The sequence below is a fragment of the Mesoplodon mirus genome (assembly GCF_964341445.2).
Source record: "Mesoplodon mirus genome assembly, chromosome: 12".
Taxonomy (NCBI): Eukaryota; Metazoa; Chordata; class Mammalia; order Artiodactyla; family Ziphiidae; genus Mesoplodon; species Mesoplodon mirus.
The window spans coordinates 6678418-6691691 of record NC_138988.1 but is presented as its reverse complement, the minus strand read 5'-3'; positions in this window follow the sequence as shown (position 1 = coordinate 6691691).

Here is a 13274-nt window from a genome sequence, read left to right as displayed (position 1 = left end):
CAAACCCAGACTGATCTAATCCTGATTTGTGCTCTAACTGCCACACACTTCAGGAGTGAAATGCTATGGCTCTACCAAGATTTTTTTTTAATTAATTAATTTTTATTTTTCTCTGCGTTGGGTTTTTGCTGCTGCGCGCAGGCTTTCTCTAGCTGCAGCAAGCGGGGGCTACTCTTCGTTGTGGTGCACGGGCTTCTCATTGCGGTGGCTTCTCTTGTTGCGGAGCACGGGCTCTAGGGCGTGCGGGCTTCAGAAGTTGTGGCTCGTGGGCTCTAGAGTGCAGGCTCAATAGCTGTGGCGCATGGGCCTAGTTGCTCCATGGCATGTGGCATCCTCCTGGACCAGGGCTCGAACCCATGTCCCCTGCACTGGCAGGAGGACTCCCAACCACTGTGCCACCACGGAAACCTGTCTACCAAGATTATCAATACTAACAAGGATATTAATGTTAATGTTGACCAATTAAATCACACATGATATGCCAGATCACTTTAAACTGACCCTCGGGCGTTCCAGAACCTGTTCTGATTCACACTGCTTGTAAAGCTAAATTCAGCCCCAGGAAGTGAATATCCAACAACTGAGACACTAAGAATACAACAGGGGGAGGTGACCCGTTTTTGGAATCAGGAAGGGGGGGCACCTGTGGGAAGCCAGGGTGTGGTGCTATTTGCCAAATGCTTTTCTCTTCTTGTCCAAAAGAGGACTCAGTCTGGGACCCCAGGCAAGAAAATGATGGCATTTCAAACCCAGGGCCACATCTTTGGGGGTGACAGCAGAGATGCTACAGGACTTTGCTAAGCAGGGCATGGCTGGGGGCATGCCTGAGGCTGGCCTCCTCTACCCTGCCCAGCCCCTTCTGACCTGTAGCCCATGCCCCATTTTATTCTGCATCTAGAGGGTCCCACTTCTCCCCTCCCCTCCCAGAGCTGCCTCCCCATCCCTGTGTCCTGGGCTCACCTCCTTTAGCCCTTTAAACTGTGGATTCTAACGTTGGCTTGTGTCAGAGTCCCCAGGGGAGTTACAAATAAGAGGCTGGGCCCCTGCCCCAGGCTCTGGGCCCCTGAGCTGAGCAGGTCCAGGTGCCTATATTTTTGATAAGCTCCCAGGCAGTTGTAACACGGGTGATCTTCCCAGAACAAGAGCTCCCTCGGGGACTGCCTCACAACTTTGGCCTTGGTTTGCACTCACCTCGGTGCCCTGGAGATGAGTCCTCATTTTACAACAAGGCTGTAAACCCCCTAAGAGACAGGGATGTGTGTCACACTTTTATCATCTAAGTCTGACCCTGAACGCTCAGTAGGTGCTCAATAAATTTTTGAAGGTTGGCTGAGGTCAGCCCAGCTGGGAGAAATGACTAATTCACGAGGTGAAACACTCGAGAGCCAAAATTATCCGAAAAGGCAAAATCTCTGGGCCAAAGAAAGAAGGATATACAAGGACAGATGAAAGCCGGGTATCTGGACTCAGAAAATTAAGTACAAATCAGTGGGGACATTTGTTTGGTAGTAGTCTGTGTGAAAAAGATGTGAGAGGCATACCTGACAGGGCTAATATGAGCTAACAGCGTGACGTGGTTGCTTAAGGTAAAAAAGCCAAACAAAATTTGGTTGCGTTAAAAGAGGGAGAATATCTAATCAACGGAGCTGATGGTGTCCTCTCTTTGGACTAAGCCAGCCTCAGCTGGAATGTGAGATTCAACTCCCTTGAAGAGGGGTATTGACAGGCAGCTATCACTCTGAAGATCATGATTAAGATGGTGGCTTGGGGCTGCAGGGCTGGTGGGGCATGAAAAACTCATATTACTGAGAAAAGAAAGTAAAAATAACACATCAGGGAAGTTTAGCCTGGAGAAGGTAAGTCCTGACACTAGTTCTTAAGTATCTAAAGGACTCTGTGTGGAAGAGGGCCTGGACCTTTTTAAGTTACTCTAGAGAACAGAAGTAGGATTGGTGGGTAGAAGCTGCAGCAAGGAAAAATTAGATCTAATACTAGAAATGAATACAAAAACAATTAATGTTTTCCAACCACAGAGCTCATGCCCTATGAGGTAGTGACTTCCCTGTCACTACAGGTATCCAAGCAGAGCTGACTGGCCTTGATGCAGGGAGGCTGTAAAAAGGGTTTCTGCGTTGGGTGGGAAGGTATATCAGATGACCTCTAAGGTTCCTTTGGCCCCAAGATCCCAGGATGTTTCAGGTTCAAATATGGTCATTTCTTATGTGAACAGTTACCCTCTGGGCAGCAGGTGGGACCAGCAGGCCGGCTGGAAGTATGCTGCCCTAGAGACACCCCAAGAATTCAGGATCCCTCCTGTCCTCCCAGCCAGCCAGGAGCATGGCAGAAAGCACACTCAGCGTGCAGGGGCAGAAAGCCAGGAGCCCGGAGAACTGGCTTCAGTTCAGCTACTGACTTGCTGTGTGTTATGGGGCCCTCTCTATGCCTCAGTTTCCAAAGTACACAGTGAGGAATGCAGGCTATACCAACATGTCTCAAACTTCCACGTGTACATGAATCACTTGCACGTCTTGTTGAAGTGAAGATTTCACCTCGGTGGGTCCGGTACCCATCCTGTCTGAGACCTGAAATCCCAAGCCCCAGGAAGCCTGGCCTGAGATTCTGCATTTATGGCAAGTTCCCCGGTGATTCTTATGTGGATGACAGGGGCCCCCACTTTGAGGAACAAGGATCTAGCAATCTCCAGGTCCATCTTTGTTGGGACAGTGTGGGATTCCAGAATCCCTGCTCCCTCCCCCACAAAGGAAAGGAAGAGCTTGGGGTGGGTGCCCACATGACTTACAAAGGCCTCTTCTTCAAACTGGGAAACGGGTGAGAAAGCTCTGATGAGGTGGTGACTGCACTAGCCTGCTTGGCTAACAGGAGCCCTAGGACACTGGTGGCCTCGGAGGGGGCCCTTCCCTGTAGGAAAACACACCCCCTGAAGTACCCATGATGCGTCATTCCCATGAACCCCAAGTAATGGAGCTGAAGCTGCTGGGACCTCTGCAGTATGCACTGTGGGTGGGCGGGCCTCAAGGTACATTGTGCTATTTGTGGAAATGTCTGTATTTGCCTGTTGGAGAGCCTCAGAGTGAAAGCAGTATGATTTTACGCAATATGACAGCCAAGCAAACATTTAACAAGGTGTTTTGGGACTGCAAAACACCTTTGGGCCTTTTCTTTGAAATCATAAGCCCCCACTGGTTAAATCACACGCAACAAGGTGCTGAAAGCCCATGTCCACCCCGGCTTTCCCAACCTCCTGGCACTCCAGTTTCCAACCCCATAAACAAAGTGTGGACAAGCTCAGAAGTTCAGGAGAGGCCCTTGGATTTTGTCCACAGCAAAATGGGTATGTATGGAGCCCACTCCATTTTTGGCTCCTTGCTCTGATGCCGTGAAGGAAGAGAAGGACGCCGGGGAAGAGGTCAGGCAGCTGGGGCTAAGCTCGGTTAGCAGCAGGTTTGATGGGCTCTCTGGAAAGCCCAGGTGTCTTCAGTTCTGCTCTTTCTAGGGTTCTCGGCCCAATGGCCTGCATCAGGAAAACAGCTTTGCGCTCAGCACAGGGCAGTTTGGATTAATCATTATTCATGCCATTCCCATCACTTGGAGCCAGATCCCTGGCATGGGCCCAGGCACAGTCACTAAATTGTAAAGGTTTGCAGATTACTGGCCAGTGAGTGGCCATAGGACCAGGGTGTGCAGAACAGGATTATTAGGGTCATAAACTTTTATTAAAGGTCACTAACAGATTTATAGAAAGCACTGTAAAATGACACTTGTTTTTATTAGCATGGATCCTAGCCCTTGACAGAAAGTGTCTGGGCTGAAGCAAAGCTGGCGGGTTTTCTCCAACAACAGAGGGGCCTTTGATTCAGGTTCTTATAACCCACAGGGGGAATCAACGCTGAAGTCCCCAGGGTTCTCTGCAGAGGGGGTAAGACGCTGCCAGAATTCTTCAGAGAAGGCCTGGTGGGAAGTTCAAGGCCGTAATGTGTGGCGCTGTCACAGGACATCGCGTGGCTCCTGCCCCTGCCACCTGTTGGGTGGTGACCTGGCCCGTCATTTGTCCTTCAGAGCCTCAGTTTCCTCCTCTGAAAAACAGAGGTTGTAACGTCGACTCTAAGGAAGGTTGTGATTGCCAGTATGAGCAAGTTGGGACATGCAGGGCTTCCCATCAATTCATTATCATTGCTTTTATTTTCTAAGTATGTGTCAGCTGTCTGAGTAGATGTGGTTTACCAAACCATAAAGGCAGATCTCGACCCCTGCATTGGAAAGGGTTAGCCTCACAGTCAGGCTGGAACACCAGCCCTAGGTACTCCCACATGGAGCGCGTCCAGGTAGCTCAGGAGTCTTCTGGGGGTCTCATATCAATATCTAATTTCAATGTGCTTCTTAAAAAAAAAAAAGCCTTTAGAGGTGGAGAAAAACTAGAGGAGAACATACAAAATGATGGTGTCAGGGTGGAGTTATAGGTGCTCTTTGCCCTTCCATTTCCCTAGACTTTTTGTAATAAGAGAAGTGGTCACATAAAAATGAGGGGAGTGCAGGCTTTGGGGCAGAAGACCCAGATTCAAATCCTAGCTTTCCTTTCCTTGTGGTGAGACCTTGGACGAATCACATAATCTCTCTGAGTCGTGGGATATACACAGCGGGTAAGACCATCTGCCTCATGGATTACATTCAAGCGTGGAAAACACGTTGGGGGGCGGTTCCTAGCATCCTCTCTCTCCTGTCTTTGGGGAATTTACTCTCTTCCCCATTGTTCCTGGCAGCCACCTAATGCTCAGGAGGGGAAAGTGAGTCTGAAAATGAGGCCAAACTAGAAGAAGCAGAGCTCAGAAACAGAGGGAGCAAGAATAGGTCCTAGATCAAGCCTGACCTGAATCTAGAGGTCCCTGGATTATTCAGCTATATGGACCAATAAATATCACCTTCAGTTATTTGGTTGGATTTTTTTTAGTCCTTATAAAGACCTAACTGACTCATGAGATTATATATAATACATTAAAAGCCTAACAGTTATGGACACACAGCCATAACTTGATAAGTGGTAGTTTTTTTATTCTTCTTTAAAAATAGGAGTATTTTTTTCATTATTTTATTTCCCAAATTTTTAGTTTAGAAAATTTTAATCCTACAGAAGATTTGCAAGAATAGTTCAATTTGTGTTCACCTACTTTTCACTTATGTATACCAACTGTTAACGTTTTACCCCATTTGTGCTCTGTTTCCCACCTTATCCCCCTCCCTTTCCCTTTTATTGAGACATCGGTCCGTTTCAATCCTAAGGACTTGAGCGTGACTTTCCTAGAACAAAGACATCCTCTCACACAACTGCGACTCCAGCATCCCACCCAAGAAACTCAACACTGTATCATCCAACCTACAGCCCATGTTCAAGTTTCCCCAGGTGTCCCCATGTCTTTACAACTACTTTTTCTATCCAGGATCATGCATTATGTCTATTGTCACGTCACTTTAGTCTCCCTTAATTTAGAAGAGCTCTCCAGACTTTTTCTTTCTTGCAATATCATTATTTGGGGGAAGTCCCTTACTTGCATTCATCTCATTGTTTCTCACCATTAGATTCATATTAAACATTCTAGGCAGGAACGCTACACAGGTGATGTTGAGGGAATGGAGTTAGTTGTAGTAAACATTGTATTGAAGTGTCACAGACATACAGAGAAGTGGCCAGCACTGCATTTTCACAAACTGAACACACCTCTATGTCCAGCCCCTGGGTCAAACACAGGAATGACCAGCTTCTCAGAGGCCCCTTCCTGCCCTGTGAATTCTGTCATCACAGATTAGCTCTGCCTGTTCTTGACCTTCACACGGATGGGATCATTCAGCAATTTCCCTCTGGGGTTTGCCTGCCTTCACTCAACACCATTTTGTGAGATTTAGGCGTGTTGCTACATGGATCTGTGCTTCACAGCATTTATGATTATTGATTTATTATGATTTATTATTTTCATAGGAACAAAGAGTGAATCAGGTCACATATGTTTTCAGCCATAAGAACAAACTGGAGGGCCTGGCACTGTCCTGGCTCTCTAAGCCGGCCTGGCCTGCCACTCACTGGGCACCTCCTTGCTCATAAGTTGCACAGCAAATACTGCCAGGGATCCAGGCATAGTCCAGGATGCCTGATGACCTGGCCCTGGCCTACTCTCACTCACATTGACTTCACCCACCTCAAATCTTGGCCTTGACCCTGAGCCGGGCCACCCATTCCAGCAGCCTCTGGATTTGCTGTTCAGAACTGCCAGGCCTGGCAATCTGCCCCACCTCCCTCTTCATTCACTAGCACCTCACCTGGGGCACTCCAGCCACACTAGCCTCTTTTCAGTTCCCACCTCAGGGCCATTGCATGTGCTGAGCTTCCTGCCTGGAATGCCCTTCCTCTACTCATTTTTTGTGATCATCTTTCAGGACTTGGTGCAAATGCCACTTCCTCAGAGAGGTCTTCCCTGATGACCATGGTGAATGTCAGGTCGCTGTCACACTCTCCCATAGCGCACAGACTTCCCTTTTGTTATGACCCTGTTATGACGAATGGAGGTGCTATATTTGTGAATGTATCTATTTTCTCTCTCTTTTACTAGTTCCATGAGGGCAGATATTTGCTTTGTTTTTAGGGCCCATTTAACACTTAGCACAGGCACCTTCTAAGTTCAATGAAGAAGGAGGAAAGGAAGGAGAGAGGAAATAAAGGAGAGAGGGAGGGAGGGAAGCAGGCCCCGGTCGCTCATCCTCAGCTGGCTCCCTTTGCAGGTTCCAGGTACTTCTGCTGCCAGGGATGGGGTGACACATCACCCTGGGGAGTCCTGTGGCCACCCCAGGGGTCCAGCCTGATTCTCCATGAGCAAGGTGGTGGCAAACAGCTCTTGTGAGCAGCTATCACACCCACAGGAACACCATCGTCTTCCCGGTGGGGAGCAGCCCGTCGCTCACCATTAAACATTGATCCCCTGTGCAACAGGGTGGGGCACAGAACCATGCACACACTCCTGTGAGGAGCAAACTTGTAGCAAAGTGTCTCTGGAGGTCGACGGGACTCCTTATGCCTGCGTGCAATAGGAGGGTCACGGAGATTTCCTTAAGGAAATGAAGGGTCTTTGGCCCACGGACCCCACTTCTAGAAAGCCATTCCACAGGAAACAAAAGTAAGGATGGGTACACAGACCCAGCCACAAGGCAGTTCCCTATATGTGTTATTTATAATAGGTAAAGAATGAAAACATATCTAGGTCCAAATTAGAGGATTGCTTAATGATATTATGTGGAAGGTAGTTAAGTCATTTAAACTATGTCATGGATGAATATTTATTGACAAGGAAAGATACGTGAGGTGAAGAAAAGTTATAAGACAGTAGGTTAAATAGGATCTTATTTTTTATCAAAACAATATTATTGACTAACAACACATAAAACGTGCTGTGTGCCAGGCCCTGTTCTAAGGCCTTTCATGCACTTTCCCATTTACACCTCCCACAGCCTTATGAGGTAGGCACTACGGACACGCCCATTTTACAGATGAGGAAACTGAGGCACAGAGGTTAAATGACTTATCCAAGGTCACAAGGCTGGCAATGGGGAAGCCAGAGTTAAAGCCCAGGCAGTGGGGCCCCAAGGTCTGCACTCCTAACCGCTGGGCTACACTGCCTGCTGAAGAATGTGCTAGCAGTGGTTCTCCCCAGTATTCTGGTGCTTAAAAAATTGTTTATATTGTTCTTTGATCATTGGTATTTTCTATGATAAAATGAGTATGTGTTGCTTTTATAATAAGAAACCATGAAAATGTTTAATAAGCCTGGATGGGCATCCCTCTGTTAACCAGGGGGTGTGTCCTCACCAAACTGTCTGTAATGAAATTCTGGAGTCTAAACCCTGTGCTTCCTGGACCCCTTTCTGGGAATGAAGGAGGTACTGAGCAGTCCCCTGAGGCGGCTGGCCTGGAGGAAGAAAAGAAAGGAGATACAGCTGCCTGCAGCAAGCAAACATCTGCTGAGCATCTACTGAGCACTGGAACTACCTGGGTGGTTAAGGGGCTGGGCCTGGCTTCTGGGAGTCCAGGTCCAGCTGAGGAGCTGGCTCTTCTCCTAGAAGGGGCCTGGAGGGCACAAAAGCCTGAGACAGCACAAGTCTGTGAGGTCTGAGGAGTGGGGTCCCTTCTCCCCTCTCACAAGTATTGAGAGGTCCTGGAGGCAGAGAGAGAACTCATGCTCCCCAGGTAGACTAGAATTTGAATCCCACCTCCACCCTCCTGCTCGATGTGTGACCTGGGTTAACCAATTCACTGTGCTGAGTTAAAAGGGGGATAGTAATAGTACCAACCTATGATAAGCAGAATTCTAAATGGCCTTCAAGATTCCTAACCCCTGGTGTACATACCCTGAATAATTCCCTCCCCTTTGGTGTGGGCAGGGCCTGTGAATATGATGGGCTATCACTCTTGTGGTCATGGTAGGTTATATAGCAAAGGTGAAGGGGTTTTGCAGACGTAATTAAGGTTCCTAATCAGTTAGCTTTAAATTAAGCCAAATGGGGATTATCCCTGGGTGGGCCTGACCTAATCAGGTGATCCTTTTAGAAGAGGGTCTGGAAGCCAGAGACTTGGAGTCTCTCCCTCACTGGCCTTGGAAAACCAGTGAGTTCTATAGCTTCAAGGAAATGAATTCTGCTAACAAACATATGAGCTTGGTAGAGGACCCTGAGCCACAGAGGAGACCCCCCAACCCCAGTCTGGATTGCAGCTTTGTGAGACCCTGAGCAGAGGACCCAGCTAAGCCTGGCCTGGTGTGCAATATACATTAGCTCAATGAATAAATGAATGAGTGAATAGTCCTGGTTACATTACCCTCTATTAGATCCTAACGTGCATCTTAAAAAAACAAAAACCAAAAAACCTTGAAGATCCCTTGGCACCAGAGACATCCCACCTCCAGCCACCAACTTGCCCTGTGGCCCTGGGGGAGATCACCAGCCCTCTTAGGGTCTCACTTTGCCATCTGTAAAACGGGGGTGGGGGGCTTCACAAGTTGGCCTCAGTTTCCTCCTGCCACAGGAGGAAACTTGTGGTCTCTGGAGGGTTCTGGAGGCCCAGGTGAGTGGCAGGTTGGGTATGGGGTTGTCGCAGACTAGCGTGGCTGAGATCTGTCCCTGGGGGATTTCTCCTTTTATTGAGCCCTTTATTGAGTCCTTATCATTCCTTTCAGGGCTTGGGGTAGACTCTGCTGGGATGTACCAGCTCTGGTCCTTGCTAGCAGTGTGACCTTGGACAGGCTGTTTACCTCTTGATGCTTTAGTGCTCTCATCCAGAAAGGGAGGACTGCAATCCATCCTCAACCTGCCAGTCAGAGGCTGTGACCAGCGGGACAGCCCTTTTAGGTCCCACTCTGTGCCCCCCAAATGCAAGGACCAGTACAAGTTTTGTGAAGAACAGAGAGTGCTCTCAGGACTCGCCCAAGGCTGACCCCCTGCAGGTGGGATGTCTCAGTCAGCAGGTTCCTACGGCTTCTCCAACCCTCCCTGACTGGCCACATTCCCAGCCTGGGTCCCACGCTGAGGCCCAGCCCCAGGTCATTTGTCCCTATAGCCAACATGATTGCAATCTCTCCACCATGTACAGGCACCTCCCTGTTTCCAAGGCGCTGTCACATCCCATGCACCCCCATTAATCCCCACAACAAGCTGGGAGTCAGGCTCACATCCCCCTACTCCACATATGGGGGGATTCATGTGCAGAAGGGTGAAGTGTCCAACTCACTCGCTCAGTCCCTCTCCTGTTCACACAGACACTCATGGGGCACCTGCTGGGTGCAGGGACTGTGTTTGATCCTCAAGATACAAAAATGAAAAACAGCCTCAATAACAGTAACATTTATTAAGCACCTTCTACCTGGCAGCAATTATTAGGTACCTACTATTAACTCACTTAATTGTTACAACCACACACTGACAGGCAGGCACTATTTTTAGGCTCATTTAACAGAGGGGGAAACTGAGACTTATCAAGGTTAAGAAATTTATCCAAAGTCATCCTGCTAGTAAATGGAGGAACCAGGATTCAAACACAAAGTCTGGCTCCAAAGCCTGCAAAGTTAACTATTCTGCTAATCTGGTCCCTGTTTTTGAGAGTTTGCAGAGTAGATCTCAGAAAGTATTTGTTAAATGAATGTATGATTGGCAGTGTAGGATGATCAGAGATACCTGAGGCAGTCAGGGAAGGCTTCCCTGAGGAGGAGGCATTGGAGCTGGGTCATGAGGGATGAGTAGGAGTTCACCAGGACCCCACATCCAGATTCCCTGTTCTTTCAACAAGCCATACTGATTCCATAATGATCAGAGACTGATGGGAAGGGGTACAGGGTTCCCATTCATACCTTACAAAGGTCTGCCATGAAGGACTTTCCATCTGCCTCCACCACCAGGTCTGAAATCCTCTTTGCCCTGTGTCTGACAGCAAGTTTGGACACTGAGTACCACTTAAATGCATGTGTTACCTCAGAAGGTAGGGAGGTCCCCAAGACTAAAACTTAAGACAGGAAGCATGAATCAGAGATGCAGAATCAGACACTGGCCGAGACCACGGGCTTTGGAGGAGACAGACTTGGGTTCAAGTCCCAGCTTCCCCATTAATTGGCTGTGTGACTGTGGGTAAGTTACTTAACTCCTCTGTGCCTCCATTCCTTCCCCCATAAAATGAAGATCACAACACTACGTACCTTGTAGGGCTGTGGTGGTGGTTAAATCAGTCAGTAGATGTAAAGTGTTTACAAAGTGCCACAGGAAATGCTTAGTAAGTAGAGTCTGTCTTTTAAATCAATATTTTAAACCTGAGAGCTTTCTGGGAAGACAGAACAGCCGCATGAAGATCTATGAAGAGGACAGACCTGGGGATGAGGGGGTCCCTGTGGACTCTGAGTAGGAGGACTCCCAGCCAGGGCAGAAGCAGGGCCAGATGGAGGTTTTAGGTGAATAAATCCAGGAGAAACACCAGAAATTCTAGAATCCTCCATACCTAGTCTGGACCTGGTTAAAGAAGGACTGAGGGCAGAAAGCCTCAGAGGTCAGCTCGCGATCCCACTGGCTTAAGACAGGACAACCACCGGGTACCCGGCAGGAAGCAGCTTTGCAACTGGGACGAGGACTGGAATGGAAGACCGACCTGTTCTTTGTGTGCGCCTGGTTCTTGGACCGTAGACTGTTAAGTGCTGTGCCCTCTCTATGGAATCTGATATATTAAAAGATGGGGGCACAAAATGAATGTGGTTACTAATAGTGATCAGTCATATGCCCATCAAGTCTTTGCTGTGTGCATTTCACCTCCTCATTTACCTTCACATTTACTTTTACAACATCCCTGCCAGGTACTGTTATTAGGTCCATATTACAGATGAGAAAACTGAGGCTGAGATAAGTTAAACCACTAAGGGGTAATTCTGGGATTAGAACTCAGCTTTGTGTGGCTGCAGGGCCTGTGCCCTTAACCATGCTCTGTCATCCCAAGGATGATTCAGAAAAAGAGGCGCAGGAGGGCAATATTGAGGAAAGGTACTGCTACTGAATTATGATAGTGGAAAACTTCTTCACAGGCTGGGAAGATGGGAATGGGTGTCAGTGCTGGTTAAACATGAGTTTTTCTGACTTTATAGCTCTGCCCATTTCTTCATGTGGAATAGAGGTAGGGGGTGCAGTGATTGGATAATATGAACTCCAACCTCAAGATTCTCTGCCCATCAAAGCAGTCTCCAGAAGAAGCATCAGACTTGTTCCTTCTGGCTGCTACCACTGAGAACATCGCTGCCAACACCCTTTTCCAGGTTGGTGGTGAATCACCCAAGAAAATGTATCTTTATTTCTCATTTTGACCCAAAGCCTCATCATTAGATTTATAATCTACACTAGACTGTCCTATTGACATTTTGCCCTTTTCAGAAAACTCACCTGCCCTTGCAGTGAGCATCTACTGTCTGCTGAGCCCCAATCTCCACTAGAGAATGGTTCCTCCCCCATTCCATGGGGCTTGGGTGAAGCTGTCAATCACTGTGCCTCCCCTGGCCAATCAGGGAAACCCATCCCTCTATCCACAGTGATTGGTCTAAGGGGAAGGCATGTGACCTAAGCTGGGCCAACCCCAGTCCACCCACAAGATTCACTTTATGAACAAAGGAGGGAGAAGACAATCCTTTGTCTAAGTTTGTAAACTGGCTGGAAGAACCCCGTCAGCCCAGAACTACTGGTAGCCATCTGATCTACCATGAGGAAAGAATGAAGCCAACACTGGAAGCAGAGCTTAGAGAAAAGGAAAACCGAGCCCTCATAATAGGACTTGAGCCTCTGGTTTCAGCTGTACCCGATGCCCTCACACCTGTACTTTGCCGTCATGTGAGCCAATACATTCACTTCTTGCTTAAACTAATTTGTGTTGTGATTTGGCCACTGGCAACTGAAAGATTTCTTTCTATTAAATACCAGCCTCAAAGGATTCATCAATTAATTGCCTCATTCAACAATGATCTATTTAGTACCTACTCTGGGCCCGGCACTGATATGCCACCTGCCTAAATGGAAATTAGGATGAAGATTTATCATCTTACAATATTTAGGGCCATGGGACCAACGCTCTGAAGGCAATTTCTAAAGAGAAGCATCCAACATGCCTGAGTTCAGGTCCAGCTCTTAGGAGCAGGTTTGTAGCAGTGATGACCTCAGCAGTGACCACAGCAGGGGTCATACTAGCACCAAAGGCTAATGGAATATACGGCAACAAGTTCCAACAGAGATCACTGTCAACTGGATGGCTGTTTTACTTGGGACAATGACACAGTCAAGACAGTGGTTGAATTTCTGCTGTTGGGAGTTCATCACGGAAGACAGTTGGTCAGGACAGGGCTTCAGGTCAGAGGGGCAGGGGAAGGGAAGCTAAGCCTGAGAGATCATGAATGTTCACACTTCCGAGGGAATTCCCCAGAAGCTAAATTGAGCTGTAGAATCACTCAAGGCCAGGTGACAAAGTCTCTAAATCCAGACCACCCATGACATTCTGCTTCTCTGAAGTTCCTTCCTAGAGCCCATTTCCTCATCTGTAAAATGGGTGTATTAATTTCCTACCATCTAATCCTCAGGGTTTCTGTGATTAGATGAGGCGCTCCATGAATGGCAGGACCCAAGCTCATTTTCCAGTGAAAGCGGGTACTCGATTGAAGGAATAAAATCTGTACTCTGGAGTCAGACCAGTACGTGTGATTGCTGGGACC